Here is a 12,224-nt window from a genome sequence, read left to right as displayed (position 1 = left end):
ACATCAGATTACAGGATGTCAGTGAGTCTTCTGAACTCAGGGACACACCAGTATGGACAGACAGCACAGATGAGTCCCTGCTTCTAAGGTGCCCCCTTGCTGCCAAGAGCATAACAACAGGGGTCCTTGACTGCTGCCTGTAACCCTTGCTGGACACCCCATTGCTCCCGGCCCCCCTAACTGGAAGTCTTTGGTTTCATCCTCACTTAGGTAGCTGGACATGGAACTTCATCCAGCTTCTTGCAACCAAAACTACCCTAGGTAGGTGTCCTTCATCCGGATTATACCAGAAGCGCAGCTAAATGGTTACGTTCCTCTTTTGAAGTGCAGGTCTTCCATCCAAAACAATCTGGAAGATACCCACTATGGGAGTTAGCAGGTATTCGATCATACCCACCAAGGACTGGTGTCTTTGTAAAGAAGGAAAAGAGGGGGGCCGGGTGCAGTGGCTCATACCTGTAATCCCAGCATTTTGGGAGGCCGAGGTAGGTGGATCAAGAGATCGGGAGATTAAGACCGTCCTGGCCAACATGGTGAAACCCCGTCTCTAAAAAGAAAACAGGGAACTCCAACTAAACCAGAACTGCCCAGAATTAGGCAGGGGCCAGCAAGACAAGAGAAGTCCGGAAGAGAAACTAGGATCCACCTGCGTTTCCTAACCATGCAAATCCCATGTGAATACTTTTAGCCATCCAACGTTTACCCCTACTTTTTCTTGCCAGGGCCCAGATCTTGTCTTGGTAACCCTAATCACGGTCATCACAAGAGACCCTCAAGAACTCTCATCATTTTCAAATCACAGAGCCAACTCACAGAAGCTGGTGTCCTGACTCACAATTTTTCCCGGGCCCTGTCTTTAGCACACACATGGACTAGTGCCTTGCCCATCCCTTGCTCAAAAAACATATTCAAAATACGTGAAGTTGGGGCTGCAGTGGCTCACACCTCTAATCCCAGCACTTTGGGAGGCCAAGGTGAGCGGATCATTTGAGGCCAGGAGTTCAAGACCAGCCTGGCCAACATGGTGAAACCCCATCTCTACTAAAAACACAAAAAAGTAGCTGGGTGTGGTAGCACACACCTGCAGTCCCAGCTACTCGGGAGGCTGAGGCAGGAGAATCACTTGAACCCAGGAAGCAGAAGTTGCCATGAGCTGAGATTGCACCACTGCACTCCAGCCTGGATGACGGAGGGAGACTCTGTCTCAAAAACAAACAAACAAGCAACAAAAAACAAACTATGTGAGGTTGACTTGGCCAGGTATCTGCAGTCAAGTTGCAAACCTTTATAATGCCAGAAAGAATCAAACTTCTCTAGTTACCATATTCAAAAATTTACTTTTCCATCATTGCCTTGTCAATGGACTTTCTTAAAATAAAAGGAATATTCTTTGGACCCCAAAGTGAGCAAAAAATTCCCAGGAAACCAAGGACCTGCTCTCTTTTGCCCTCTTCCAAGTCTATCCTAACCCAGCTCACCCATGCCTGCTGACTTGGAAACCTCTCAGCCACGCATATGGGGCCATGATGTTGCTAGAGGACTTTTGTTCTTTCGCTTATTTTTCAAAGACCAGTCCAGCATATGAATTACATAAAAATAGGCTTTAAGGCTTAGAGAGATGAAACATGTCACCAGAGGTCCCTGAGGGATGGCCACTGCAGCTTGACACCACTTTGAGCCAGGATAAATTAGACCTGGTCACTTAGAGTAGGCACTTAACGTTTAATGATTGGAGTTTTCAAACAACCAGGTTCTAGGCAACCACTTGGTTAAAACCTTGCCATACAAGCCCAACTAGCAGGAGTCGGCCAAGACCGCCTTGACTTAACGAAGATCCTCCATGCTGAGACAGTTATCACTGAGCTCTCTTAAAACCCATCAGCATAACCAGATGCCAGCTATGAGCCAATGCCTACTGTCAGCCGCCCTTAAACAAGGTCCCACACCCATTCTGCAGGGATCCCCAAAGTGCAGAGAATGGGGAGAGGCTAGCTCTGCCATTTTGCCCCCTCCAGCATGTTCCTTGGGGGAAAAGCCAGAACATGGGTGTGTATTCTGCCATGACATCAAGGTAGAGGGACCCAGGTGTCAGGTCTTCTAGCAAGACATGATCAGTTCAAGGTCAGGCCTAGGAAGACCATGAAGGCTCCTTTATCATTTCTGATGCCGGAGCCTCTGAAAGACTGGACTCAGTAATACTCTTGGCCCTTGAAATGCTGGTGTTATGGATGACAGCAACAAGACGATGCACACCGCCTTCTGTTCCGGAGCCCCACTTCCAGCAATCACAGCCCTGTTCATCAAGGTTGAATCCTAAATCCATGAACTACCCAGTGGCCATAGTTTGCATCCCAATTCCGGAGACATAGTACGAAGCCTAATGTATGTCAATCCATCTCTCTAGCCCCCATCTTTGTTAAAAGAATAAGTGTGGCCGGACGCAGTGGCTCACGCCTATAATCCCAGTGCTTTGGTAGGCCGAAGCAGACAGATCACTTGCGATCAGGAGCGTGAGACCAGTCTGGCCAATAGGGTAAAGCCCTGCCTCTACAAAAGCACAAAAATTAGCCCCATGTAGTGGCAGGCACCTACAGTCCCAGCTACTTAGGAGGCTGAGGCAGGAGAATCGCTTGAACCTGGGAGGCAGTGAACTGAGATTGCACCACTGCACTCCAGCCTGGGCAACAGAGAGAGAATCCGTTTCAAAAAAAAAAAAAGAAAGTAAGTGGGCCAGCCCTCAGAGGCATCCTACCATTGCTAGACACAAGACTGATTTTCAGCTGGAATCCACTGTATTTAGTTGGTGCGTGTATCGCTTGTTTTTTGTTTTTTGTTTTTGAGATGGAGTCTTGCTCTGTCTCCAAGCTGGAGTGCAGTGGTGTAATCTCAGCTCACTGCAAACTCCGCCTCCCGGGTTCTAGCAATTCTGTGATTCCCCTGCCTCAGCCTCCCAAGTAGCTAGGACTATAGGCACGTGCCACCACATCCAGCTAATTTTTTTTGTATTTTTAGTAGAGATGGAGTTTCACCATGTTGGCCAGGATGGTCTCCATCTCTTGACCTCGTAATCCACCCGCCTCAGCCTCCCAAAGTGCTGGAATTACAGGCATGAGCCACTGCACCCAGCCAGTGGTTATACTTACTGAGTAATCTTAATATCACCCCTGGCTACACGCCATACAGTCAGCATAACTCATTCTCCTGTCTTGCTTCTGATGAGTTTTTCTACTTTGTCATTTTTTTTTTTTTTTTTTTTTTTTTTTTTTTTTTTTTTTTTTTTTGAGACAAAGTCTCACTCTGTCACCCAGGCTGGAATGCCGTGGCATGGTCTTGGTTCACTGCAACCTCCACTTCCCAAGTTCAAGCAATTTTCATGCCTCAGCCTCTGAGTAGTTGAGATTACAGGTGTCCGCCACCTCGACCGGCTAATTTTTGTATTTTTAGTAGAGAGGGCATTTGGCCATGTTGCCCAGGCTGGTCTTGAACTTCTGGCCTCAAGTGATCCTCTCTCCTAGGCCTCCCAAAGTGCTGGTATTACAGGCATGAGCCACCATGCCCGGCCTACTTTGTTATTGTTTATATGACCCAGGACACACTTTCTGCAGTAAGTACAGCTTCTCAAGCACCATGAAATGCCTCCTCAGTACAGGCAGAGAATACCCAAAGTCCCTAAGAATTCTCAGGGGTTCCCTGGTTATCACTAGCCCCAGAACCTCACCAGCAACACACCTGCTTTATCAGACTGAAATAGATATGTGACACAACAGAGCAAAATCAACTATGGCTGTCTGGAGTCTCAGGCAGCAAGAGAGATGATTACGGAATGGAGACATCATCTGGGTCTCCTCTCCCTTCTTGTCACACGCCCTTGCTGAAATCAGGAAGGCCACCTTTCGATTCCTGTGAAGTTGCAGAAATGGCAAGCCCTGTCACTTGCTGCCTTCAAACACCCCTGACTACACACTCAACCGGTGGAGACACCACTGCCTGCCCCCACTCCCCCACCAAGAAGGGGAATGAGATGAGGTCAGATTGTGATCCACCCATCTCAATCCCCCAAAATGCTGGGATCACAGGCGTGAGCCCCCGCGCCCAGCCTCCCCTTGGCACTTTTAACTTCCAGGCTTACTCTTGGCCTTCATACTGGTCATTAAGCCAGCTCCAAGGCCTGAGTGGCACCTGCTCCGGTCCAGCTCTGCCTTGGCCTGCCTTCTGTCCAATTCCTGTCCAGGGCAGGACCTAAGCTGCTTGGATATTATTTCCTCCTTCTGATAAAGGCATACCTGGGTGTGTTTACCACTGTCTCAGCTCAGAAGCATCTCAGACCAATTCCTTTCTATTTCACTCAAGACAGAATGTGGGAGTTTCCCCTCCACAACTGCACCTGAGGTATCTAGGGCCAAACTTCCTTCTCCGAACTTACTCATGGCCTGAGATGTTGAAAGGGTGGCTGTCCACAGGGGTAAGCCCCAGGGGGACTGCAAAGAGTCTCAGCATGGATGGTTCTCACTTCAGCAGGACAGTCAGGGTGATGTGCTGGCTGCCCTTGGGAGTTCATCGCTGGCACTGTGACAGATGAAATTCACTTGATAATTAAGGAGATGGTTTTATTCAAGCTAGTGCCACAAAGAGAACGCTCATTAATGAGGAACATCTCAAAGAAAAGGAGGGGGGCCTGGGGTTTTACAGAGAAAGGTAAAAGAGGGAGGCATCCCGGAGTCTATGGGAGTCATGAGGCAGGATGAAGACCAGTCTTCTGGAAGAAACTGTGAGGGCAGTGTGGCCTTGTGGTCGTCTGATTCACTGTTTCTGAAACACAAAAGTAGAGACATTTCTTTCTTTTTGAGACAGAGTCTCACACTGTCACCTGGGCTGGAATGCAGTGGCTTGATCTCAGTTCACTGCAACCTCCACCTCCCGGGTTCAAGCTTTATCTGAGCCCTGTGCAACCTCAGCAGTGATGATTAAGAAATGTCTCAGGCTGGGCATGGTGGCTCATGCCTGTAATCCCAGCACTTTGAGAGGCCAAGGCGGGTGCATCACTTGAGGTCAAGCATTCAAGACCAGACTGGCCAACATGGTGAAATCCATCTCTACTAAAAAAAAAAATACAAAAATTAGCCGGGTATGGTGGTGCATGCCTGTAATCCCAGCTACTCAGAAGGCTGAGGCAGGAGAATCATTTGAACCCAGGAGGTGGAGGTTGCAGTGAGCTAAGATCGTAATATCATGCCATTGCAGTTTAGCCTGGGCAACAGAGTGAGATTCTGTCTCAAAAAAAAAAAAAAAGTTCAATGTTGTCAGTCCCAGTTCTGGTTCAAGATGAATATCCCTCATCACTGAGGAATTCAGAGTAGGCAGGCACCGCCAGAGTGCGGTGAAGCAGGGCCTAATGAGCAGCCTCTCCTGCATTCTTGTTGGTGTTGTTCCTGTGAAACCAGTTCAACCATCTGTTAAGAGGTGAGTTGTTTTAGGGTCCTGGAGATCAGGCATCTTAAAAGAGGGATGTCGGCTGGGCGTGGTGGCTCACGCCTGTAATCTCAGCACTTTGGGAGGCCGAAGCAGGTGGATCATCTGAGGTCAGGATTTCAAGACCAGCCTGGCCAACACGGTGAAACCCTGTCTTTAGAAAAAAAAAAAAAAAAAAAAAGAGGGATGTCTAGCCAGCTGCAGTGGCTCATGCCTATAATCCCAGCACTTTGAGAAGCCTAGGTAGATAGATCATGAGATCAGAAGTTCGAGATTAGCTGGGCACAGTGCCTATAGTCCCAGCTACTCGGGAGGCTGAGGTGGGAGGATTGCTTGAATCCAGGAGTTCTGGGCTGTAGTGTGCTATGCTGATCAGGTGTCCACACTAAGTTTGGCATCAATATGGTGACCTCCCGGGATCAGGGGACCACCAGGTTGCCTAAGGAGGGGTGAACCGGCCCAGGTCAGAAATGGAGCAAGTCAAAACTCCCGTGCTGATCAGTAGTGGAATCGCGCCTGTGAATAGCCACTGCACTCCAGCCTGGGTAACACAGCAAAATCCTGTCTCTTAAAAAAAAGAAGTTCAAGACCAGCCTGGCCAATACGGTAAAACCCCATCTCTACTAAAAATACAAAAATTAGCTGGGTGTGGTAGCAGGTGCCTGTAGTCTCAGTTACTCGGGAGGCTGAGGCAGGAGAATCACTTGAACCTGGGAGGTGGAGGTTGCAGTGAGCGGAGATCATGCCACTGCACTCCAGCCTGGGCGACAGAATGAGACTGCCTCAAAAAAAAGAAAAAAAAAAAAAGAGGGATTTCTAAGCACAGTGAAACCCTGTCTCTAGTAAAAATACAAAAATTAGCTGGGCATGGTGGGGGGCACCTGTAGTCCCAGCTACTAGGAGGCTGAGAGGCTGAGGCAGAATTGAGTCCAGAAGGCAGAGGCTACAGTGAGCCAAGATCACTCCAGCCTGTGCGACAGAGCAAGACTCCATCTCAAAAAAATAAATAAATAAAAATAAATAAAAGAGGGATGTCTAAAATAATGAAGAAATAATATAAAAGTTATATTAAAGTAAAAGCTAGTAGTTGAATCTGAGAATTAGCTGGTTCAGTGATCCCAAGAGGTCAGCAGAAGAAAATCTTCCAGCACCAGTGTTTGAGTTTCCTAAAGCTGTCAATGTTCTTGTGATATTATCCACAATATGGCACCTGTCATACAAGGGCATACACGGCCTGAGCATTTTGCCGGGCTTCCTTAGTGGTCCAGACAGCAGCTTGTCCAGGGAGAAATTTTGCCTGTGCATGGCATGCTGAGGGGCTGAGTCTTTCAAGGTTTATGTCAAATCACTAAGCCTCAGCTTGAAGAACTCCATCAGATTCTGGAAGACAAGACCAGCTGCAAGGCAACCTAAAGTCCTCATAGGGATTTGGGCAATCAGGTGTTAATTCTTGGTGATGCCAATTCAGAAAAATTGAAGAAAAAATGTGATGCTTGAAGAAAAAATGTGAAAGTTAGTTTGGAGGCCGGATTCAGTGGCTCACACCTGTAATCCCAGCACTTTGGGAAGCCAAGGCAGGCAGATCACCTGAGGTCAGGAGTTCAAGACCAGCCTGATCAACATAGTGAAACCCCGCCTTGACTAAAAATACAAAAAAAAATTAGCCGAGCATAGTGTCAGGCGCCTATAATCCCAGCTACTCGGAAGGGTGAGGCAGGAGAATCTCTAGAACCCGGGAGGCGGAGATTGCAGTGAGCCGAGATCGCGCCATTGTACTCCAGCCTGGCAGACAGGAGTGAGGCTGAGTCTTAAAAAGAAAGAAAGAAAAAGAAAGTTAGTTTAGAGGACTGTAGTAAGATATTGAAGAAAACTGGAGAAATTGAAAACATGGTAAGGATTGGCAATTTGGGCAAGGCAACAGGAGCTAGTCAAATTTAAAGGTCCCCAAACTGGTTTTTCTATGAGGTATAGGAAAAGGCAGCCAATTAAATCTCATCAGACAAGACAGAGTGCAAAGTCATCACCTACCTGCAGTGTATAAACAGGTGCAAGAAAACTCAAAGGCAGTTAACCGGAATGGTGTGCTATATATTGAAACATAAAATTTCTCATTTTAGACACCTGTCTTTTGATAAAGATAATCTCAAAGAAAAATTTTTCTTCATCACAAAATAAGGCTGGCCTTCTTAGATACAGTCTCACTATTTACATAGGAGCAGCAAGGAGCAGCAAGAATAGATTTTTTTTTAATTTTTTTTTTTTTTTTTAAAGACAGGGTTTCACCATGTTGGTCAGGCTGGTCTTGAACTCCCAACCTCAGGTGAGCTGCCCACCTTGGCCTCCAAAGTGCTTGGATTACAGGCATGAGCCACCACGCCTGGCCTTTTTTAAAAATTTTTTTTTTCTTTTTTCTATCTTTTATTTATTTATTTTTTTAAAAATGGGGTTTCACCTTGATGGACAGGCTGGTCTTGAACTCCTGACCTCAGGTGATCCACCCACCTCAGCCTCCCAAAGTGCTAGGATTACAGGCGTGAGCCACAGCGCCCAGCCTTTTTTAATTTTTAAGACAGAGCCTCTCACTGTTGCCCGGGCTGGAGTGTAGTCACATGATCTCAGCTCACTGCAACCTCCGCTTCCCGGGTTAGAGCAATTCTCCTGCCTCAGCCCCCCAGGTAGCTGGGATTACAAATGCCTGCCACCACGCCAGCTTAATTTTTTGTATTTTTAGTAGAGACAGGGTTTCACAGCCAGGCGTAGTGGCTCATGCCTGTAATCCAAACACTTTAGAGGCCAAGGCAGGCGGATCACCTGAGGTCGGGAGTTCAAGACTAGCCTGACCAACATGGTGAAACCCTGTCTTTTTAAAAAAAAAAAAAAAAAAGAGAGAGAGAGAGAGAGAGAGAGAGACAGGGTTTCACTATGTTGGCCAGGCTGGTCGCGAACTTCTAATTTCATGATCCGCCTGCCTCAGCCTCCCAAAGTACTGGGATTACGGGCGTGAGCAACCACACCAGGCCAAGAATGGTAATTTAACAGATAGGCCTCCTTAAACTTGCTTTGCTGGAAGCTTTAATAAAGTATCTCAGATTAGACATTTGAAAGACTCTTGAGGCTAGGAAGCTACACCAAGGACTTGACATCGAAATTGCTTCTGATGCCTATACATCTGAGCAAATTCCTCTCTTCTCAAGGACCCCTCCATATCCTACAGTTCATGGGCTTGCCAGGAAGTGACTTTCCTAACTCACCTGTAAGGCTGACAACTCCGTAAGCCAGAGGGCTGGTAAGGACTGGCTCCATAAAGTTAATCCTAGTTACTTTAACGTGTCAGGCAATTTCTGATTTAATGAGCATCATTCTCAAACATGGTATTTTAGGCAAAGTTTTGGGTGCATAATCAATGTTTCCAATTATGTCCTGTTAACAAGGAAGGCAGATTCTCATTGAACCTGTGCAAATAATCATATTGCCATGAAATGAAGAATAGTCAGTGAGAGTTTCTGAATTTTGGAGAGATCAGGGAGACAGAATAAGATATTTTAAAATGGTTTGTTTCTGGTTACCAAAGTCTACCAAACTGTTATGAGTCATAAACAGCTTAAGAGAAAAGAAAGCCAGGCATAGCACTTTGGGAGGCTGAGGCAGATGGATCACAAGGTCAGGAGTTCAAGACCAGACTAGCTAACATAGTGAAATCCCATCTCTACTAAAAATACAAAAATTAGCCTGGTATGGTGGCATATGCCTGTAGTCCCAGCTACTCCAGAGGCTGAGGCAGGAGAATTGCTTGAACCTGCAAGGCAGAGGTTGCAGTGGGGTGAGACCATGCCATTGCACTACAGCCTGGGAGACAGAGTGAGACTCCTTCTCAAAACAAAAAAAAAAAGAGAGAAAAGAGAAAAAGGTTCCTTATATATACAGAAAAATGGAACATTAAAACCACATCTAAAACATCACAAACAAAACCCACCATCATTTCTTATCAGTTCATTTGGTCTTAGTTAATAAATTCTTGTTCCACTGGATTTTGGGTTAGTCATCTCATCAGCCTCTCAACTGGAGTTCTAGAAATCCTGACTCAGTCCACTGGTGTGGTCTCAAAGTTGTTTAAATGATGCCGCCAGAAGCTTGCACTTAAAGTACCTTGCATAGACCTTTACCACGTGTCTCTGAGGCAGTCCTTTGTTGAAGATAAAGCACTGTGGTCTATAGCTGATTACAAGAGCTTTCAGAGAAGCACCAGAGTGGCTATGCCTGTAATCCCAGCTACTCGGGAGGCTGAGGTGGGAGGATCACTTGAGCCCAGGAGTTCTGGGCTGTAGTGCGCTATGCCGATCGAGCGTCCACACTAAGTTCAGCATCAATATGGTGACCTCCCAGGATCAGAGGATCACCAGATTGCCTAAGAAGGGATGAACTGGCCCAGGTTAGAAATGGAGCAGGTCAAAACTCCCGTGCTGATCAGTACTGGAAACACGTCTGTGAATAGCCACTGCACTCCAGCCTGGGCAACATAGCAAGACCCCATCTCTAAAAAGAAAATAAAATTTTTTAAATTAAAAAAAAATAAATAAACAGAGAGAGGCACCAGAGTAAAAAAAAAAAAAAATCCCTATCCATAGATGACAAAATAAAAATGTCTGTGCTTAATTTACTATTGACAATTTTCAGAAGTAAAAGATCTGCTGGGAGTTTATAACAACAATAGCGAAACTGACAGGGACATTGGTTGTTTCCATGGTATGCAAACCAAAATAATAAAGTTAATCTAAAAGCTGTTTTGGATGAAATATTTACAAACACAATGAGTAACCCTATTTGCAAAGAAGAGTGAATGCTATCTCCAATTTATTAAAACAGAGGAACATAATCTTTACAGAGAAAAAATCTTTAGGTGTAAGATATAATAATACCAGCATAATATACCACTCATATACTACCCATATTGTTAGAATATACTAAGAATATTATTTAAAGATCATAAAGTGAAGAGATTCTGTAAATATGGAATATATCCTAAACATCTGCATGCTAATAAAACTTCACAGGCAGGTGATGTGAGTCCCCAGTTGAAAACCCCTGGCAGGGCCGGGCGCAGTGGCTCATGCTTGTAATCCCAGCACTTTGGGAGACTGAGATGGGCAAGATCTCTTGAGGAGTTTGAGACCAGCCTGGCCAACATGGTGAAACCCTGTCTCTACTAAAAATATGAAAATTAGCCAGGCATGGTGGCAGATGCCCATAATCCCAGCTGCTCGGGAGGCTGAGGCAGGAGAATCACTTGAACCCAGGAGGTGGAGGTTGCACCACTGTACTTCCAGCCTGGGTGACAGAGTGAGACAAGAAGAAAGGGAGGGAGGGAAGGAGGGAAGGAGGGAGGATGGGAGGAAGGGAGGGAAAACTGCTGGTCTAGGAGATGCAAGATTCAAATTAAAGAAGTTCTGGCTGGGTGCAGTGGCTCACGCCTGTAATCCCAGCACTTTGGGAATCTGAGGTGGGAGGATTGCTTTAGTCCAGGAGTTCAGGACCAGACTGGGCAACATAGCAAATCCCTGTCTCTACAAAAAATACAAAAATTAGCCAGGTATGGTGGTGCACACCTGTAGTTCCAGCTACTTGGGAGGCTGAGGTAGGAGGACCACTTGAACCCAGGAAGCAGAGGTTGCAGTGAGCTGAGATCAAGCAACTGCACTCCAGGCTGGGTACCAGAGCAAGACTCTGTCTCTAAAATATAAAAATAATTAAAAATTTTTTAAAAATTACAGAAGTTACGATTGAGTTACCACCTTAAGACACAGTTGAAATTATGACTGATAACCATGTTCTGTGGCTGTTTAGCACTAGGTAAAGCAGCACCAAAAAACATATTATGGACAATAAGGACATTGATGCATCTCTAGGAATTTTCCACACAGCATACAATTCCTGAAATATCCGCATTTAATAACACTTTGCGATACAAAGTTAACCTGGACAAGACTAAGTATGTCTTCTGATTTGAAAACTCTTTCCATGCAACTCATCAACAATATATCAAATAAACCTAATTATTTCTAGCACTTCGTTTCTTACAAGGTGAAAAAACCAAATCATTTGTGGTCTTTTTCTCTGAAAAATCTCAAAGATAGATTTGGGTGCAGAAGATATTATTTACGATTAACTTAGGGAAGGCAAAATAGTAAAAGTTACCAGGAGACTTGAACACCTCATTAAGGTAGGATGAGCTACTGTGCAACAATTCTTGACTACTTAAAATGACAATAAAATATTTTTAAAAACAAACATGGGAGGTAACATGATTATAAAGAATCTTACGTTTTCCTAAGAGAGAAAACTTTGTTCTCTTAAATAATCAAGAACACCAGCCTGACTAATATGGCAAACCCTGTCTCTACTAAAAATACAAAATTAGCCAGGTGTGGTGGTGTGTGCCTGCAATCCCAGCTACTCGGGAGTCTGAGTGAGGCAGGAGAATTGCTTGAAGCAGGGAGGCAGAGTTGCAGTGAGCCGAGACCGCGCCACAGCACTCCAGCCTGGGTGACAGAGCAAGACGCAGTCTCAAAAAAATAAAAAATGTAAATAAATAAGGCCGGGCGTGGTGGCTCAAGCCTGTAATCCCAGCACTGTGGGAGGCCAAGGCAGGTGGATCACGAGGTCAAGAGATCGAGACCATCCTGGTCAACATGGTGAAACCCCGTCTCTACTAAAAATACAAAAAATTAGCTGGGCATGGTGGCACGTGCCTGTAATCC

The sequence above is a fragment of the Cebus imitator genome, unplaced genomic scaffold (assembly GCF_001604975.1).
Source record: "Cebus imitator isolate Cc_AM_T3 unplaced genomic scaffold, Cebus_imitator-1.0 Scaffold57, whole genome shotgun sequence".
Lineage (NCBI taxonomy): Eukaryota > Metazoa > Chordata > Mammalia > Primates > Cebidae > Cebus > Cebus imitator.
Note: the sequence above shows the minus strand (reverse complement) of the source record.